We start from the raw sequence: 20,960 nt of genomic DNA, 5'->3' as shown, positions 1-20,960 counted from the left end.
GGTCCAATATTTCAATAGTATTGTCTATGTTCGGCACAAAGGTAGTGATCCGGTGCCCGTGCTAATCGTTTGTAAAATCATTATGAGCCTATTTTCTCTACCAAGCAACTCTACACTCCTATATGTTTTGTCACGCCAGAATATAAAACTAGTTCAACATGCTATAGGCGTAATTTTCCCTGATCGATCCCGACTCAGAAGAAATTGTGTGTGTATGCTCCAACGGCTCGTGAGCCATTTACGGCCGGAGTCGGAACCCCGCCACCGGGCACCGGCCAGTCCTCGTCTGCATGAAGTCCATGAATGCTGGATCGCGCCGCCGCCCGGCCGTACGCTTGACGGTGCGATCGGTGATTCGGTCGCATAAATAGCCGCCGTGACCTGTCACGGGGACGATCGAGGGGCCGCCGGGTCGAGGCACACGCCCGCGCGCGTGCGCTTCCTCGCGATTCATGCGTGGCTAGGGTACGGGCAGCGTACTGGTAGGTAGGCCACGTAACTGCACTGATACCAGTTCTTCCTCTCGGCAGCGTGTCCGTAGACTGAGTGCATCTCGAGCGGGCCGATGCTGTTCGATCGTTTGCGTTCGCACGATCGAAAAATAAGAGTCTCAGACCCTGTTTCATCGGTGTGATATAGTGATTGTCTTGTTTGCGGTGACGTAAACATAGCCTTAAATATGCATAATATTTGCGTCTCCGCGGATGCTTGCTCGGGCCGAGCGTCCTTTCTTTCTTACCCGGTCCCGCATGTTAGGGATAACGAAATTGACCGCGTGGATTTACTTCATTTACTCTTCTTTGCTGCCCTAGTGCGACGCCACCACCCCAACCTCGCCCACGCCGCCCCGTCGCACCGCCGCAGTACACACCGTCTGCTCAAGCCTCGGCTGCAGCCGGGAGAACAAGATCTGAGTCGGGGTTGGTTTTGGGCCGCACCTGTCGCGTGTTTGGGGGCCAAGCATTTGCCGGGTTGCGCCGCCCGGCCGCGTCACCCATGACATGTTCGGTCAATTGCGTCGGTAGGTTTCTTACTCATATTTTGGGCGGTTTTATGGGCGACCATTGATCCGCAGTTGCTACCCACGCAGATGGACATGTGTAAGATGTTGGACAAGTTCCGCGTGGAGGTCATTGATGACTCCTCTTCCGACGAAGAGTCCGATCACACGACGCAGGCCATGGCCGCTACTGCGGTCTCCATCCTCAGCCAGATGCCGATGCACCGGGGCTTTGTGAAGGGCCGCTCAAAAAACCCATCGCGCAATAGAGTGGAAGGGCACCTTCGGCTCCACAAGACTACGTCCACCTCACCAATCTGGTGTTCCCGAAAAAAATATTCCGGCACCGGTATAGGATGTCAAGGGACCTGTTCATGGTCATTCTAGGGAGCGTCAGAGACTGTGACCCCCACTTCCAATGCATGCCCGATGCAACAGGTGCGCTAGGTTTCACCTCGTACCAAAAATGTTCCGCGGCTATTCGCATGCTATCATATGGAATGGTTGTTGATATATTCGACGAGTATCTTCAAATGGGTGAAAGCACCGCCTTGAGTCCATGTACGTATTTGCCGAGTCGTGATTTACATGTTCGAAGAACATACTGAAGGGAGACAACAGTTGAGGATACAAGGCGGCTGTTGTCTATCAACGAGTCTAGAGGGTTCAAAGGAATGATTGGCAGCATAGATTGCATGCACTGGGAGTGGAAGAACTGTATTTGAATGGTAGGGTCGGTACAACAACCATGCGGAGGGATGCACCTGTTATTCTTGAAGCCGTGATATCTCAAGATTTATGGATTTCGCATTCATTCTTTGGCATGGCCGGTTTCAACAGTGACATCAATGTGTTGCACCGATCACCGGTTTTCAACAGGCTTATGCAAGGCAAAGCTCTTCAGGTGAGCTACGAGATCAATGGAAATGAATATAACAAGCCATATAATCTTGCTGATGGCATCTACCCTAATCGAGCCACATCTGGTGAACACTTTCCGTAATCCAAACTCTGGAAAAGACGAGAAAATTTGCCAAAGATGCAAGAGCCTTGCACGAAAGATGTGGAACGGGGATTTGGTGTGCTCCAAACTCGGTGGGCAATTGTCCATCATGCACAACATGATCGTTGAGAATGAGCGTCCCGATGGGCCGGAATAAGCACCAATGGGATTTCCAATGTGAGCTGATTGCGCCAGTTTCTGGGGCATCATCCTCGGCAGCAATAGCTGCTTATGAATGTTCAAATCAGTGACGAGATCGGGTCCAGACGCCTACAGACAGATCTGATTGAGCATTAGTGAACACTGGTTGGCCATGAAGACGATGCGTAGATGTCAATATCATCTTATTTTCATGTAAACTTTTAAGAATTTGAATGTAATAATTGAGACTACTTTAAATCTGTTTATTTTTTTATTTAAGCATCCCAATTCATGCGGACGCGCAAATGCGTCACCCCACCGGAGGCACCCCTAGGCGCAAACGGATGCACGATAAAAACGACCAATTTCGTGTCCGCTGCCCGACACAAACTGACATGTGTGGACATTTTGCGCGTCCGAAATGTGGCGCCCCGTTGGAGATGCCCTGAGAGCACGCACGCATGGCTGCCGCTAAGCTGATCCGGTCGACTGCAGAAAGCAACGCATCGCACCAACTTGTTCGATCGGTGTAGCAGCAAGGTCGATACAGTAGAGCTACCTTCTTCCATCCATCGAGTCTAAACATACATGCGTAAGGAATTGGTCCTGCATCCATCGATTTTTTTGCGAAAAGGATCACCGATCTATTAATCATCATCAACATTAGTACAAACAATACCAAAAGTAATAAAATTTACAAATTTCTCTTTGGACAACCTAGCGGACACTACAAACATTTGAGCGAGCCGAATGTGCGCTGCTGTCCTCGCCCTCCATCATCGCAGCCGGTCAAAGCTTGTCAAAGTAGAGATTGTTGTAGTAGACAGAGGCGAAGTCATCGTGCTAAGGCCCTAAAGGGACAACGCAGTAGAGCAGCAAGCAACGCCAATGATGAGAACCGTAGATCGGAAGAACCAAACCTATAACCACACCGATGAAAACGAAGACGAACTTTATTCCAGGAGATCCGCCGGACACAACTCCACGCGCCCTTTGATGGCACTAGGTGCACCACTAGAGCGAGTAGGGCGGAGAGGACCTTATTCTGCCATCATGATGTAGCCGCCGCCTCATCATCTTGAAGAAGACACTAAAAACAACCTAAAAAGAACAAGAAACCTCCCACCGGTGAGGGGCCGTGGTCCGCCACACCTCCAAGGCCCTAAGGCCACCGAAGGCGGAAGCGGATCGACAACGTCGCCAGCCGGAGGGCAGAACCCTAGATAGGTTTGAGAAGTCGCCTTAGAGCCCCTGCCTCCATCTATTGAAGGCGAAACAAAGCAAACGTCGAGGTCGCGGCAGGGGATCCTAGCTAGCCAAGCATCGGATTCCACCAGCTAGGTAGGTAGAAGGCGGAAAAATAAGCAGCAACTGCCTAGCTAGCCATAGCTAGAATAAATACCAACAGTACAGTAACCCGCTCATGCTCTTTCTTGCATCCTCTCCGCTTTGAGCAGAGCTGGTAGCCCATGCCGACGTGCTGCATCAATCAACCGTTCAGCCATGCCACCGATCTATCCGTTGCACTGTCGGCTGCGTTGGTTAGGTTCAGTCACGGAACAGAAGGGCTAGGACCATGGACACACCGCACGCCGGGGAAGTGCCAAAAGAGAAGGATCTTGTTGCGAACTTTAAGTTTTCCTTTTGCAGGTCTTGCTTCTGATCCATGTACTGTATGTCTCATGCATGCTGCTCCTATTGGCAAATTTGACAAAAATAACCCAAAAGTGAAAGAAATTTAAAAAAATGAACCGTCGGCAAAACTATTTCACACAAATAACCCTTTAGTGATGCGCCCGTATGTAGGGCGTTGCACACATACGTGTTACGTCGTGAGGCCTCAGCGCGGACGAGGCGCCCGGCGTGGCAAGGCGAGCCCCGACGCGTGGTACCGTGGTAGTGTGGTGCCCCGGATCGGGGCACGACACTACGCGGTGCTGTAACGCTGGCTCCTGGGGCACGACACTGTGATGCCTAAGATTTGGGCCCGACCGGCCCAACCCCGAGCCATCCATTCTAGGGTTCTTTAACCGGCATGACGCGGCAGGAAGCGGCGGCGGCTACTCGGCCCTCTCTCCTCCTCCAAACCTCCTACGAAACCACCCAAATTGGTGAATCTCTCCTGGATCTTGCTCCCCCACACTAGTCCAAGGTATTCCCCCTCAATCCCCATTGATTGTGTCCGAAAATTTCAAGAAATGTCTCAATTTTTGCTATTTTAGGGAAACCCTAGTTCATCGAAAGTCCGAAATCTAAACCCTAAACCAATTTTGTAGCATGGCAATAGCACATGTGGGAATATTGATTAGTTTTTGTGTGGCCTAGATTTTGAAGTCAAATTCTCACATATTATATCAGGGAAACCCTAGTTCATGAGCATATCTAGCAATTTATATCCATTTTTAATCTTGTAGGATGTGAATAGCATTTGTGTTACTATTGTTTGTGTCTTGTGTGCTAGATTTTGTAGTGATATAGTCACATATTATTTTTTATCTTGTCACATTGGCTCACATATTACTTCTTATATTGTTCTTATTGATCACACTAGACTTTTGACATGCTCGTATGTGTAGGATGTCACTTCGATCCTCATTACGATGCTATACACCATGCGTACTTCATGTTCGGGAGGAAGCAGGTAATAGAAATGAACCTAGTAGTACATATTGTTTTCCAATGCTAAAATGCATTTGTAATGATGAAGCTTGTATTTGTGTAGGTCTTTGGACCTCTGCGACTTAGGTGTCACGAGGCCTCGTCCTCAAGGAAGACGGCATACGATGAGCGATACATGGAGCACATCGAGAAGCTAGGTCTCCTCCCATTCATCCATATGGTTACCCGGCGGACGCCGAACATGAACCCTTCCGCCATCACTGCTCTTGTCGATCGTTGGATACCGGAGACACATAGTTTTCACCTCCAAACTGGGGAGATGACCGTGACTTTGCAGGACAAGTCGATGATACTTGCACTCCCCATTGAGGGGAAGCCACTCTATATTGACACATTGATGTCTACGCACGCTTCTATTCCCGTAGACGTTGTTGGGCCTCCAAGAGCAGAGGTTTGTAGAACGAATGAAGCAAGTTTCCCTTAAGTGAATTACCCAAGGTTTATCGAACTCGGGGAGGTAGAGGTCAAAGATATCCCTCGCAAGCAACCCCGCAATTAAGATACAAGAAGTCTCTTGTGTCCCCAACACACCTAATACATTTGTCGATGTATAGGTGCACTAGTTCGGCGAAGAGATAGTGAAATACAAGTAATATGGATGATTATAAGTAGTAATTGCAATCTGAAATAAAAATGGCAGCAAGCGAACATGTAGCAGAACCTGTTGGAAACGGTGTTTCAATGCTTAGAAACAAGGCCTAGGGATCATACTTTCACTAGTGGACACTCTCAACAATGATCACATAATTGAATAAATAAATGCTACTCTCAACACCCTCTTGTTGGATAACAAACACCATTCATTGTGTAGGGCTGCAAAAGCACACCTCAAGCCGGAGTAAACAAGCTCCACAACGTCATAAAAGAATCACACACGATGCGCACACTGTCACCATCACACCGTGGAGAGTGAATCCGGAGTTCATATTAAAGTAACCTCTAGAGTGCATAATAGACAAGAGTAACATCTACATAATCAACTAGATTACAAAGCTCATGATCACATAAAGAAGATCACACCATGGGAGAGAGAGATGAACCACATAGCTACCGGTAGAGCCCTCAACCTCGGGGGAGAACTACTCCCTCCTCATCATGGGAGACAGCAACGGCGATGAAGATGGCGGTGGTGTCGATGGAGATGACTCCGGGGGCAATTCCCGTCCCGGCGGCGTGCCGGAACAGAGATTCTGTCCCCCGAAACTTGTCTTCGCGATGCCGGCGGCTACGGAACTCTTCGTGGAATATGACTGATTTCTTTAGGGTTTTCGCATCCGGGAGAATATATAGGCGGAAGGGGCGGCGTCGGGGAGCCAAGAGGCTCCCTCCCCACATCTGGGCGCGGCAGGGGCCAGGCCGCGCCGCCCTATGGGGTGGGCCCCCTGCTGGCCGCCTCCGACTCTTCTTCGATGTTCTGGAATCCTCCGTGGAAAATGGGGCCGTGGGCTTTTGTTTCGTCCAATTTCGAGAATATTTCCTGTGTAGGATTTCTGAAACCAAAAACAGCAGAAAACAGGAACTGGCGCTTTGGCATCTTGTTAATAGGTTAGTACCGGAAAATGCATCAAAATGATATAAAGTATGAGCAAAACATGTAAGTATTGTCATAAAATTAGCATGGAACATAAGAAATTATAGATACGTTGGAGACGTATCAAGCATCCCTAGCTTAGTTCCTACTCGCCCTCGAGTAGGTAAACGATAAAAAGAATAATTTCTGAAGTGACATGCTACCAACATGATCTTGATCAATACTATTGTAAATCATATGAGATGAATGAAGTGACTCAAAGGAATGGTCTATAGTTTGCTAACAAAAAGATAATGACTAAACAACTGAATCATATAGCAAAAACTTTTCATGAATAGTACTTTCAAGACAAGCATAAAAAAGTCTTGCATAAGAGTTAACTCATACAAGCAATAGATTATTAATAAAAGATTTTGAAGCAACACAAAGGAAGATTTAAGTTTCAGCAATTGCTTTCAACTTTCAACATGTATATCTCATGGATAATTGTCAACACAAAGTAATATGATGAGTGCAATAAGTAAGCATGTAAGAATCAATGCACACAGCTGACACAAGTGTTTGCTTCTAAGATAGAAAGAAGTAGGTAAACCGACTCAACATAAAGTAAAAGAAAGGTCCTTCGCAGAGGGAAGCGAGGATTAAATCATGTGCTAGAGCTTTTCAAGTTTTGAAATCATATGGAGAGCATAAAAATAAAGTTTTGAGAGGTGTTTGTTGTTGTCAACGAATGGTAGTGGGCACTCTAACCCCTTGTCAAACGGACTTTCAAAGAGCGGCTCCCATGAAGGACGTTATCTCTACCGAGCAAGGTAGATCATCCTCTTCTCTTTTATTCACACATGTACTTTAGTTTTATTTATGGATGACACTCCTCCCAACCTTTTTCTTTCACAAGCCATGGCTAACCGAATCCTCGGGTGCCTTCCAACATTTCTCATACCATGGAGGAGTGTCTATTTGTAAAATTAAGTTGCTTACTGATGAATCGAGACAAAACATGTGAAGAGAATTATTAATGAAAGTTAATTAATTGGGGCTGGGAACCCCGTTGCCGCCTCTTTTTGCAAAATTATTGGATAAGCGGATGTGCCACTAGTCCATTGGTGAAAGTCTGCCCAACAAGATTGAAAGATAAAACACCACATACTTCCTCATGAGCTATAAAACATTGACACAAATAAGGAGTAATAACTTTTGAATTATTTAAAGGTAGCACATGAAGTATTTACTTGGAATGGCAGTAAAAATACCACTAATAGGTAGTTATGGTGGACACAAATGGCATAGGTTTTGGCTCAAGGTTTTGGATGCACGAGAAGCATTCCCTCTCGCACAAGGCTTTGGCTAGCAAGGTTGTTTGAAGCAAACACAAGTATGAACCGGTACAACAAAACTTACATAAGAACATATTGCAAGCATTATAAGACTCTACACTGTCTTCCTTGTTGCTCAAACACTTTTACCGTAAAAATATCTAGACCTTAGAGAGACCAATCATGCAAACCAAATTTCAACAAGCTCTACGGTAGTTCTCCACTAATAGGTTTAAACTACATGATGCAAGAGCTTAAACATGATCTACTTGAGAGCTCAAAACAATTGCCAAGTATCAAATTATTCAAGACAATATACCAATTACCACATGAAGCATTTTCTCTTTCCAACCAAATAGCAATAAATGCAGCGAGCCTTTAACTTTTCCCATGAACATTAAAAGTAAAACGAAGAACACCAAGTGTTCATATGAAAAAGCGGAGCGTGTCTTTCTCTCACACAAGGATTGCTAGGATCCGATTTTATTCAAACACAAACAAAATTAAAAGCACACAGACGCTCCAAGTAAAGCACATAAGATGTGACTGAATAAAAATATAGTTTCACTAGAGGTGACCTCGATAAGTTGTTGATGAAGAAGGGGATGCCTTGGGCATCCCCAAGCTTAGATGCTTGAGTCTTCTTGAAATATGCAGGGATGAACCATGGGGGCATCCCCAAGTTTAGAATTTTCACTCTTCTTGATCATATTGTATCATCCTCCTCTCTTAATCCTTGAAAACTTCCTTCACACCGTACTCAAAACAATCTCATTAGAGAGTTAGTGCATAATCAAAAATTCATATGTTCAGCAAGGACACAATCATTTCCAACACTTCTGGACATTACCCAAGGCTAATGAAATTTAATGGAGCAAAGAAATCCACTCAAACACAGTAAAAGAGGCAATGTGAAATAAAAGGCAGAATCTGCCAAAACAGAACAGTCCGTAAAGACGAATTTTTCGAGGCACTTAACATGCTCAGATGAAGAAGCTCAAATTGAATGAAAGTTGCGTACATATCTGAGGATTACTCATGAATTTTTTCGGAATTTTTAGATTCTCCTACAGAGAGAACAGCTCAAATTTGTGACAGCTAAAAATCTGTTTCTGTGCAGAAATCCAAATCTAGTATCAACTTTCTATCAAAGACTTTACTTGGCACAAAAATGAAATAAACATGATAAGGAGAGGTTGCTACAATAGTAACAACTTTCAAGACACAACAAAACAGTAGCAAAATAAAAACATGGGTTATCTCCCAAGAAGTGCTTTCTTTATAGCCATTAAGATGGGCTCAGTAATTTTAATGATGCTCTCGCAAGAAATAAGAGTTGAAGCAAAACAGAGCATCAAAAGCAATATAAGAAACACTTTTAAGTATAACCCACTTCCAATGAAAAGGAATCTTGTAAATAAACAAGTCATGTAAGCATAATGCAATAAGCATAGGAAAACAAGACAAGCGCAACTTCAAAATTTTCAACAAAAAGAGAGGTGTTTTAGTAACATGAAAATCCCTACAACCATATTGTCCTCTCTCATAAAGATTTTCAGTAGCATCATGAACAAACTCAACAATATAACTATCACATGAAACATTCTTATCATGAGCTACATGCATAAAATTATTACTCTCCACATAAGCATAGTCATTACTATTAATTGTAGTGGGAGAAAATTCAATAAAATAGCTATCATTATTATTCTCATCACCATAATCATCATATATAGGAGGCATATTGTAATCATAATTAATTTTCTCCTCAATAGTAGGTGGACTGAAAATATGATAGTCATCATTGTAATCATCATATATAGGAGGTAAAGTATCATCAAAGTAAATTTTCTCCTCCATGCTTGGGGGACTAAAAATATCATGCTCATCAAAATCAGCTTCCCCAAGCTTAGAATTTTCCATAGCATTAGCAACAATGGTGTTCAAAGCATTCATACTAATAACATTGCCATTAGCATGCATATAAAGTTCCATAGGTTTTTTAATTTTCTCTTCAAACACCTCATGTCCTAACTCAAGATAAGTACTATAAAGATCTCTAATATTTTTCTCGTTTTCCATTAAGCCTAACTAGTGAAATAAAAACAAGAAACAAAAAGATATAATTGCAGAATCTAAAGGAAATAGCTTCGAGCACTCACACACCGGCAAAAGTGCTAGGAAATAGCTTACTAGTCGGAGGATGTGAATACCTTTTACCTTACCTCCCCTAAGAACGGCGCTCGTAAAATAGCTTGATGTCTACGCACGTTTCTATTCCTGTAGACAGTGTTGGGCCTCCAAGAACAGAGGTTTGTAGAACAGCAGCAAGTTTCCCTTAAGTGAATCACCCAAGGTTTATCGAACTCAGGGAGGTAGAGGTCAAAGATATCCCTCTCAAGCAACCCTGCAATTAAGATAAAAGAAGTCTCTTGTGTCCCAACCACACCTAATACACTTGTCAGATGTATAGGTGCACTAGTTCGGCGAAGAGATAGTGAAATACAAGTAATATGGATGATTATAAGTAGTAATTGCAATCTGAAATAAAAATGGCAGCAAGCGAACATGTAGCAGTAACTTGTTGGAAACGGTATTTCAATGCTTAGAAACAAGGCCTAGGGATCATACTTTCACTAGTGGACACTCTCAACAATGATCACATAATTAAATAAATAAATGCTACTCTCAACACCCTCTTGTTGGATAACAAACACCATTCATTGTGTAGGGCTGCAAAAGCACACCTCAAGCCGGAGTAAACAAGCTCCACAACGTCATAAAGGAATCACACATGATGCACACACTCGTCACCATCACACAGTGGAGAGTTAATCCGGAGTTCATATTAAAGTAACCTCTAGAGTGCATAATAAACAAGAGTAACATCTACATAATCAACTAGATTACAAAGCTCATGATCACATAAAGATCACACCATGGGAGAGAGAGATGAACCACATAGATACCGGTAGAGCCCTCAGCCCCTCGGGGAGAACTACTCCCTCCTCATCATGGGAGACAAGCAACGGCGATGAAGATGGCGGTGGTGTCGATGGAGATGACTCCGGGGGCAATTCCCCATCCCGGCGGCGTGCCGGAACGAGATTCTCCGTCCCCGAAACTTGTCTTCGCGATGGCGGCGGCTACGGAACTCTTCGTGGAATATGACTAATTTCTTTAGGGTTTTCGCATCCGGGAGAATATATAGGCGGAAGGGGCAACGTCGGGGGAGCCAGAGGCTCCCTCCCCACATCCGGGCGCGGCAGTGGCCGTGCCGCGCCGCCCCTATGGGGTGGGCCCCCTGCTGGCCGCCTCCGACTCTTCTTCGATGTTCTGGAATCCTCCGTGGAAAATAGGGCCGTGGGCTTTTGTTTCGTCCAATTCCGAGAATATTTCCTGTGTAGGATTTCTGAAACCAAAAACAGCAGAAAACGAGAACTGGCGCTTCGGCATCTTGTTAATAGGTTAGTACCGGAAAATGCATCAAAATGATATAAAGTATGAGCAAAACATGTAGGTATTGTCATAAAACTAGCATGGAACATAAGAAATTATAGATACGTTGGAGACGTATCACACATCTTGTGAAGATTGGCACGGAATGTTTGACCTTATTGGCAAGGTTCCTGATGATATTATAAACAAGAAGGGTGAGAAATTAAGGGTCTCCTCCACCGGGGCTACTTTCACTTGTATCTCATAGAACTTCAAGACATGCCCTGAGGGAGATAGCCGGGATGTGATCAAGCTGTACGCACGTGTGTATGTGTGGTATGTTATCACCGTAACTCTATTTCCCGACATGACTAAGAATACCGCCGTGGCACCGGCTGAAAGTGTTAACCAATATGGAGACTGAATGGAGTTGGGGTTCGGCGGCATTGGCCTACTTGTATCACGAGGTAATCACTTGTTTATTTTTTTCCCATTTGTACATGACATGTCCAACTTGGGCCATGACTTATATTTGATCTCCTTCATGTGTAATTGGTTGAAGCTTGTTGCAGGACCGGTAAGGACGCTTCCGTTGGTGGTCTGCTTCTTCTTCTATCCATATAGAGCTGGGAGCGCTTCCCTTTTGGAAGGCCCAAGGTTTTCGATTACGAGGATCACGGCAACCGGCTTGCGGCGACCCACTTGGGCTTATAAGTGGGACGTGGTCTTCGAGTTCAGTGGCAGACCCCGGAGCGGGTCGGCTATTTCTAGCTTCCTTTCCCTTAGGTCTCTTTCTTTGTTCACATTTCCGTGTGTTATGTCCTTCACAAACCTTAAGTGAGACCTTGAATGCTCGGCCACCATGTTGGACACCGACGGCCGTGGTTCCTCCAGATCGTCAACTTGGTAAATGAGCTCGTCATTATCAAACAAAGTGTGGCAACTTGGGAATCCACCATACGTGACTGAAATTCCATCCACTCGTCAATCTTCGGTGGGTACTTGTACTTGAGCTTGTTCTTCTTGAACATTCCAGCAATTTGCATGTCAGTTTCATCTGAGTAGTTCAGGAAATACATATTAATCTTGTCGAATGTATATCGAACTATTACCGTCACATACAATGCACAGACACCCTTCAGAACCTTGTTAAAGCAATCTGCCAAGTTTCTTGTCATATGACCGTACCTTCATCCTCCGTCATCATATGCTCGTGCCCACTTCGACAAATCTTGAATGTGCCTATTGAGAAACCCGAGACCTCCCGGATTGAGTTTTTTTAGCAAGCAATTTGTTGTACAAGTTTGCAAAACGTCGGTCTGTGTCAGCTAGACAACAATCTTGAAAATCATCCGCCAAATCCTTGCTCCCACAAGCCCTATAGAAGTTTGCACAAAAATGTCTCATGCACCATCGATGGTGCAATGGAACATGATCGGGAATGTCAATCCTCACCGCATTGAGGATTCCTTGATGACGATCCGAGATGACACATGTTTCTCTGTGGGTTGGTGATACCTTGGTTCTCAAAATATGGAAGAACCACCCCAATTATGCTTCAACCAAAGCAAAAGCCAAAGGAACCAACTGGTTTTGTCCATCATTTGCTATTGCAACCAAGAGAGTGCCCTTGAATTGTCCGGTCAAGAAGGTACCATCGACGCAGATGATAGGCCTACAATGTTTAAAAGCAAGTGACACATTGCTCGAATGCCCAAAATACACGGCTAAATACTCGATCCTTTTTTCCGTTGTAAATCCTAGTCTTGTTCGCATACGGTTTAACCACATGAACCATGCCCGGGTTAGTGGCAGCCATCGCTCCCAACAACCTAGGGACGCAGTTATATGCTTCATCCCAATCACCATACAACATCTTGAATGTGGCTTGCTTCGCCTTCCATGCCTTTCCGTACTTCACCTCTCGTAGTTGAAGATAGCTTGGACAAGCTCCTGCACGCTCTTGATGCTCATTGTTGGAAGTGACGAGATGGAGTTTGAAAGTCTATAAGCGATGAACTCATACTCTGAGTTGCTCGGTGCTCGTGCTTGGCATCTTTTCCATCCATCCTCATGCCCCGGCACATGTGAGTTGATACACAACTAGATATGTGCCAATCGGGGCCTCCCTTCAATGGTCTTGCATGCACAACCCAAGGGCATCCATCCTCCTCACATTTAACCGTGTAACGCGTCTTCACATCCGAGTGAACCACCGTGTACGGACGATGACGCTTCACGGTTTACTCCTTAGGCCAATGCTTCAACTCCAACAATGTTGAGAACTTTAATCTCGAAGCAATCTCATGCATCTCGTGATTATCATCCCGGTGAGAAATAGGCCTCCATCCAAGCACTACACCCTTACCACCATCAACCGTGGATTCATCCGCAAGACTAAGATCACGAAACAAGGGTACCCGATGATCCCTTCCCAATACCTTGTCGTGGGCTTCGGCCTCGTTGGTCGTGAATCCCTCTTCATCAATTTCTTCATCGGGTCCGTCGTCATCCGAGTCTGATGCATAGCATCGACTATACGGGAGATCACGGTTCATATTTTCTTGGGTAAAATACTTATCCAAATCTCTAACATTGTTGTTGTGGAGATCAACCTCATTCTCATCGTCCCCATACTCATCATTTCCCTCTTCAAATACTTCGTCTTCATTCCGACAATGTTCACTCATTTCCTCTTGGTTCAATGGGGAGGCAAACCGGTTCAAGTCCAAGTTCAAAGTATTATCAACCTTTTTGGTGGAAAACAACTCAAGAGCCTTATCTAGTGATTCGGCTACCACCTCCTTGTATGCAATCCAACTTTGCTCGGAGTTGATACGCATTGTCTTCCAACGGACATGCATATTGAACCCCGCATTATGCCTTCCCTCCAACTCAACAACATAACTCCTATCCATCCAATTAAAATCAATCCAGCTTGTTCCAAGTCCTCCGCATAGTTAGGGCTACGTCAAACACCAAGTAAACCTCATCTGGGCCCAGCTCGATGTTTCCATTCAAAAAAGAGTACTTGTCGACATGATGAACATGGACAATTCTCGCCATCCCTAAAATAAAACATGACAACAAACCGCTTCATATACACCAAGCCAACATTAACCCTAACCATAACACAACATAACAACGCATAACAATAACCCTAACCCTAACCTTACAAAAATCCTAACCCTAACCTGCCAATCTTAAGGAAAATGCATCATATACACCATAGGAGCCCAAAATAGGCCAAAGCAACTAGCATCAAACATGCATTTGGGTCAATTCATATATTTCGGGCTTCCAAGATTTGGACGTGTGCAACAACAATAACAACAATCTAATAGGTCAAAAACAAGAGAAATGAGGGAGAGTACCTCTAGGAACTTGGTGTGCTCGAAATCCACGGAGAAATGCTTCAGATCTGTGAAGTTTGGGTGGGGGATTAGAGAGGGCGGGGAAGAGAAACCCTAGTCATCGTCGCCACTTCTCTCAGCCCAAGCTAAGGAAATGAAGTGGAAGGCTCGGTCAGGCCAGGCCTTTCTAATAGGCATCGCAGTGCCGCGCCCCAGGAGCCGACGTTTGCACCTATAATGCCACGCCCCAGTCTGGGACGCCACACTACCACGCGTCGGGGCCCGCCTTGCCACGCTGAGCATCACGGCGTGGCACAGTGGTGTGCAACGCCCTACATACAGGCGCGGCGCTAAGGGGTTATTTCTGTGAAATAGTTTCGCGGACGGTGTATTTAAAAAAACGGTTTTTGGTTATTTTTGTCAAATTTGCCGCTCCTATTTTGGCTGAAGCTACCCACTACCTCTGTTGCTGCTGCTACACAGTGCTTTTTTTGCAGGGATGGATGCAGTAATTTTGTCAGATTGGGATAGTTTTACTTCCACATTGGCAGTCTTGTTTTAACATGGATTCTTTGTTGCTCTCCTAATTTGGTTTGTAACCTCCATGTGCAATTTTGGACACAAGGAAACTAAACAGAATAGTCAATGTTACTATGGTAGTACGAGAGTGAGATTTCTCTGCATGGAGGGTTCGGTTAGCTACATGCTTCGCGGCCCTGGTATGTTTTCTTGGATGCTGCGTGCGTGTGTGCTCCCATCATTTGGACCCAATGGATAGACTATCAAAACCACTAGGTAAACTACATACTGTATTACTACTACTAGTAGATAGCTGTCCCTATTCAGTGCCCGTTCGTGTTTAATTAGCTGTAATAGTAGACTAGCTTACTCGTCATTGGCTCTTTTAGGAGTATTCTGTTTGGTGCGCATGGGCATCAGCCCTCTCTGTTTATTTTTAAATAAAAATGTATATCTTTGAGTTTTAAAAGATTCTGGAAAAAATGCATATGTAGTTAATGATGTATCCCACAGATATGCAAAAAAATCAAATACTTTATATTTTGAGCTACAAAAAATGATACACTGGTGGAAAAAGGGGCTTTGGTCGCGGTTGGCAACTGCCATTAGTCGCGGTGGCCCAACCGCGACCAAAGTAGCGCGACTAAAGGCCCCCACCTTTAGTCGCGGTTCCTTACGAACCGCGACTAAAGGCCCATACACGTGGGCCGCAGGCGAGCGCCAGGGCGGAGGACCTTTAGTCGCGGTTCTTCTGGCCAACCGCGACTAAAGGCCTCCGCAGGGTTTAGGGTTTAGCCCCCCCTCCCCCTAAATCTGGTTTCTTTTTAATTTGTATTATTTTATTTCTTTTGGGTTTTAATTTTGAAGGAGTTTCACATATTCTACGGTATTGTATACATACATGCATATGAATGTACAATTTCAAACAAATTTGAAATTAGAACCAAAAAGAATTCAAGAGGAATTCAATATCGGATGACCATATACAATATATATTCAATATCGGATGACCATATACAATTTTGAACAAGTTAGTTACAAATTCCGGTGCACATAAAGATCTACGTCATCGTAATAGTGTTCTCCTCTAGGATCGATGACTTCCCTCGCCAACCATCCAGATCTAGTTCCTCTTGAAGTGGTCGGAAGCGAGCTTCGGACTAAGCGTCTTCCGGAGGTTATTCCTCGTGATGTTGTTCTCACACGTCCGGTCCCGCTCATTGCGGTATCTCCGGATCCTCTCACAAACATAGTATCCACATAGATTGGTCCCCGGTGGCTGAGTATCCCCAGATCGTCGGCACTTGCCATTTTAAAATGTAGCTCTTTTTTGAATTCACCGACCTTGGTATCTACGAACCGTCTCCAAACCCTACGAGGCAAAGAAAATTAAATAAACAAGAGAGTTATTAATTAGTTACTTGATATTAGGAAATGATGAACGAAATAGGCCGATCGATATAGAGCGCAAATGAATGAAAATAATTACTTTTGCATCATTTTTCTCATGTCGCCCCAAAGCGCCGGATCCATATTCAGAGAGTCGTGGACGAGAACCGAGGAGGTCTGAACTTTAATTACCATAAGAATCCAGTGGAACCTGCGGACACGATACATGCACAGTCATGCATAACTCATCGATTAGCCACATACCATGCATGGAGTAAACAAAAGAGAATGTGCTCAAGACAGAAACACTCACCCAAAATGGTAAGGAAATAGAATATCACTTTTCTCTTGCCGTTTTCTAATAAACCGCCACAGGTCTTCCTCCACGTCGGCGGGGTGGTGTTCTAACACATATGAATTAACGATGTGTGGGTCAATGAACCCAACATCATGGATGTTCCTTATTCGCATTTCCCGCTTCTTCATTCCGCATAATATATAGCGTACACAACAAGATAGTTAGGACAATATATATATATATATATATAGTGCGGGCAATGAACGAGATGGGGTAGAAATTAATAAATCACTTACGAACGTAGCAACCGATGATAGATTTGTCGAGCTCGCGCAGATTGAACAGCTGGAACAATTCACTCGGAGGAATTTGTACCCAAGTAACGTTTGAAGTGATGCACATATTTAACTTCCGCATAGATATAGTCTTTGGCGTTTTCATGTTTTATGTAACCCTTGTACCAATTTAGCGGACCTTTCATTTGTCGAGGTAGATCCTCTTCTCGCGCAGTGCTCGATGAGAGGGCCATTCTTCACATATGTAAATACTACGTCCTTCATTGGCGCCTCATCAAGGCCTAACACCGCACGAAGAGTGATACCTAAGTCGGCCGCTTGTTTTCTCGGCACTTTCTACGATCAATCCATGAAGCTGCCGCAGCTGCTATGATATCGGGGGCATCCGGACCGGCGGCTTGCACTATGAGCGGGGCGATCGATTGTTTACTTTGTTCCCCGAGCTGGGCAACTTCTTTCCCCCTTTCTAATTTTTTCTCGGCCTCGTCCTCCAAGGCTTTCTTCTCCGCCAACTCTTTCCTGTTCTTGAACGCGAGTGCTTGCCTACGAAGTTCACGTAAATAGTCGTCGTGCAGATTCTTCGCGGCTTGGGACGGTGTGTTCAAAAATGACTTAGCCCACTCGCTTTTCCTTGTCGAATATACCGGCTTGGGCTCGCCCTCTATTTTCTTCTTGACGCCGCCCGCCATTTCTCTAAATCAGCAGCCGCGCCCGCCTCGACTTCCTCGGCACTACTTTCCCAAGACCTCCGGGGAGAGGCTTCGGTGATACCTCCGGTACCTTTGTTTTCTTAGGTACGTAAGGGTCCGGTTAACAACCCGGGACTGCTTCGCTTCTTCGCCGGAGGTGGATTGGGGGCGGTACCGGTGTCTGATCACCCGCCGGACGAGGACTGGGGGGCGGCGTCGGCTGACGTGAATGAGGTGTATTAGGTGAAGCACCACCGCCACCGCCACCGCCACCGTCACCGCCACCGCCACCGCCACCGTCACCGCCACCGCCACCACCACCACCGTACGGGGGTGGACTTGTTGGCGCCTCGCCCGGAAACTTGATAAATTTCTTTCGCCATAGAATGAATCGGCGCTTGACATCTCCAAGTCTTTTCACCCCTTCGGTGTAGCAATGTCAATGTCCGGGTCCTCAAACCCTTGGACTATCTCCTCCACCGTCACACGAGCATAGCCATCTTGAATGGGGTTGTTGTGGTGGAGTGCTCCAGTGTGGTAAAGCACCGCCGATGGCTACCTTCATGGACATGTTCCCGATAGGATAATACGGATGACATGCTTTCATCTCCTTTATATCGTCCACGGGGTAGCGAGGAGGCTCCGGTGCAGTAACTTCGACCACCGCTGAGGCTCCGGTGCAGTAATTTCGATCGTCGGTGCACCAGCCGGTGAGGTCTCCGTGGAAGCCACGCCGCTTCTTCTCCGCCGCCGGCTTCCGAGATCCATTGGATGATCTTCATGCCGCGCCCGAGCTGCATCTCTTTCGGCGACTAGTACACTCACGGTTTTCTTCATCACATCCATTTCCGTTACCAACTTCGCCACAACATCTGCATCCCGATCCATCTTTCTCTTACGGCTTCTGTAACCGTACGGGTCATCTTTCTGGGGGAACCCTAGTTTCCACGAAATGTCCCCGGCATGCCTCGTACACGTCCTCCGTGTTCGAGATTCCCGAGGGCTTTTGTCGGGCGTCGTTCTCTCCGTTGAACCTGATCCTCCTCTTGAGCATCCCTCATTGCCTCAATAAGGTTTTGGGTGGGTGTAATTATTTTGCCCCGGTAAACACACTCCCGTCTCCGGGTTCGACGATCCCCCCATGCCCGTACCACCAGCCTTTTGGCCCTTGGGTCCCATCCCTCCGTACTCGGACGGATTCCTCGCGCCCTCGGCTCGTTCTCCATCTTCTCCCACTTAGGCTGCCAAAAGCGATACCCTCCTGGCCCCATTTTATGATTGTACTCCTTCTTGGCCGCATTTTCCTTATTTTTTTTCGATAGTTCAAGGAACTCGCTCCGATTTCTTTTGCTTCACAAATTCTGGCCAATCATGTTGCAGTTTCTCATATTGTCCTTTGAAATCCGGAGTCTTGCCCTGGTTGACAAAGTCATGGGCTAGATTTTGCTTGTATTTCCGAATGCGTTGGCCATCCTAGAAAGAGCGAATCTGTTTGACTAGCTTGCGCCTCTTCTTGTTTTCCGCAATCTTGTTACCCTCCTCATCGTATTTGCGGTATTCCGGAGGTAGAACGAAATGTTCCATAAGCTTGTTGAAGCAATCTTTTTTCTCTCTCGTTCGACAAAAGTGAAACCAACACGTGCCTTCTTTGGCTCATTCCACTCCTGGCGGGTGATCGAGACGTTGTCTCTAACAACGGCTCCGCATTGGCCGACAAACTTGGTGGCGTTCTTGCTGGGCTCCGGCGCCTGCCGGTTGCTTCGTCGACAACATCGATGGTGCATGTTTCTCCTGCTTTCATCGTCTTGGTTGCGCCACGCTTTGGCGACGACGTACTCGATTTTTTCGACGATCCGGACGAGGGCTAAAATAAGAAAGAGAGTCGCGCGCGTTAGTACACACACATTTATTCAAATCAGCTTAGTTGTATCACTCGTACGCTCAATATGTATATATATACTACCTCGGCGCCGGAGGTGGTTGCTACTTCCAATTGAAGATCGTCGTTTATCGACGTTTCTTCGGCATCATCTCGCTTGCCGACGGCGCCCTTCATCTTCACTCCTCAAGGTTCGGATAAGAAGAGATATCATCTTCTTCTTCTCCGGTCGGCACAAATGGAATATCGCCTTTTATGATGCCGAAGATATGGTCTTCGCCGACCGGATCATAGTTGTCCAGAATCGGGTCAGCTCTATCGTCCGCCATATGTCGGTCCCGAAAACATGTAGTCAAAACAAATTAATTGTGTATATGCCAGCATTATCATATCTCTTCTACATATAAAGAGAGAGGCGATGAGGGAGGCGAGAGGGGGACGCAGTGATCGCGTGACCGAGAGAACAAGTGGTGGTGGCGAAAGGGGGACGCAGTGACCGCGTGACCGAGAGACCGGTGTAGGTGGGTTCGGGATGCGGAGAGGCGGAGTGGCGCGCTATGGCTCGACGCACTGCTGGGTTGGCGGCGGCTCGATTTGGGGATGAGATTGCCGGGCCAGAAAAAAAAAGATGGAGGGGAAGACGGTGACGTAGGTGGGACCATACGGGGCGGAGGCACGGGACGAAGTTTTCCTTAGCGTTTTCTTTACACAATCTTTTAGTTTTTTCACAATCTTTTTTAAGTCAAATTTTAGTTTTAGCGTCGCGATTTCTTTTAAGTTACAAATTTAGCGTCGCGATTTCTTTTAAGTTATAAATTTAGCGTCGCGATTTCTTTTTAAGTTACAAATTTAGCGTCGCGATTTCTTTTAAGTTACAAATTTAGCGTCGCGATTTCTTTTAAGTTACAAATTTTTAGTTACAATTTAAATTACAAATTTTAGTTACACTTTTAATTACAAAGTTTAGTTACAATTTAAATTACATGTTTAGTTATAATTACATGTTTAAATTACACTTTAATTACAAATTTCCGTTACAATTTTAGTTTAAAAAAACTAAAAAAATTCTCTCCTCGATCTCTCTTCTCTCTCCTCTCCCTCTCTGGTGTAGACGACACGGGCGGCGGGCGTGCGGGCGGCGTCTGGCGCGTGCGTGCGGGCGGCGGCGCGTCTGGCGGCACGGCGGCGCGTGCGGAGGCGCGTAGGGGCGGCGCCCGGCGGCGGCGGGGAAGACACGGCGCCGGCGGCCGCGCGCGCGCGCGACGGAATACCGTAGGGGCGGGCGGCGCGGCGACATACGGGGAGATGGCGCCGTCGGCGCGAGAAGAGGGCGTCGACGGCGCGAGAAGAGGGCGGCGGGCGCGCGCGGCGCGTCGTCGTTGGCGGCGGGGCGGGGCGGCGGCGTCGATCGGCGGATGGAGGCGACGGC

This window comes from Lolium rigidum, chromosome 2, assembly GCF_022539505.1.
Source record: "Lolium rigidum isolate FL_2022 chromosome 2, APGP_CSIRO_Lrig_0.1, whole genome shotgun sequence".
Lineage (NCBI taxonomy): Eukaryota > Viridiplantae > Streptophyta > Magnoliopsida > Poales > Poaceae > Lolium > Lolium rigidum.
The sequence above is the reverse complement of the archived record's forward strand: the minus strand, read 5'-3'. Positions refer to the sequence as shown.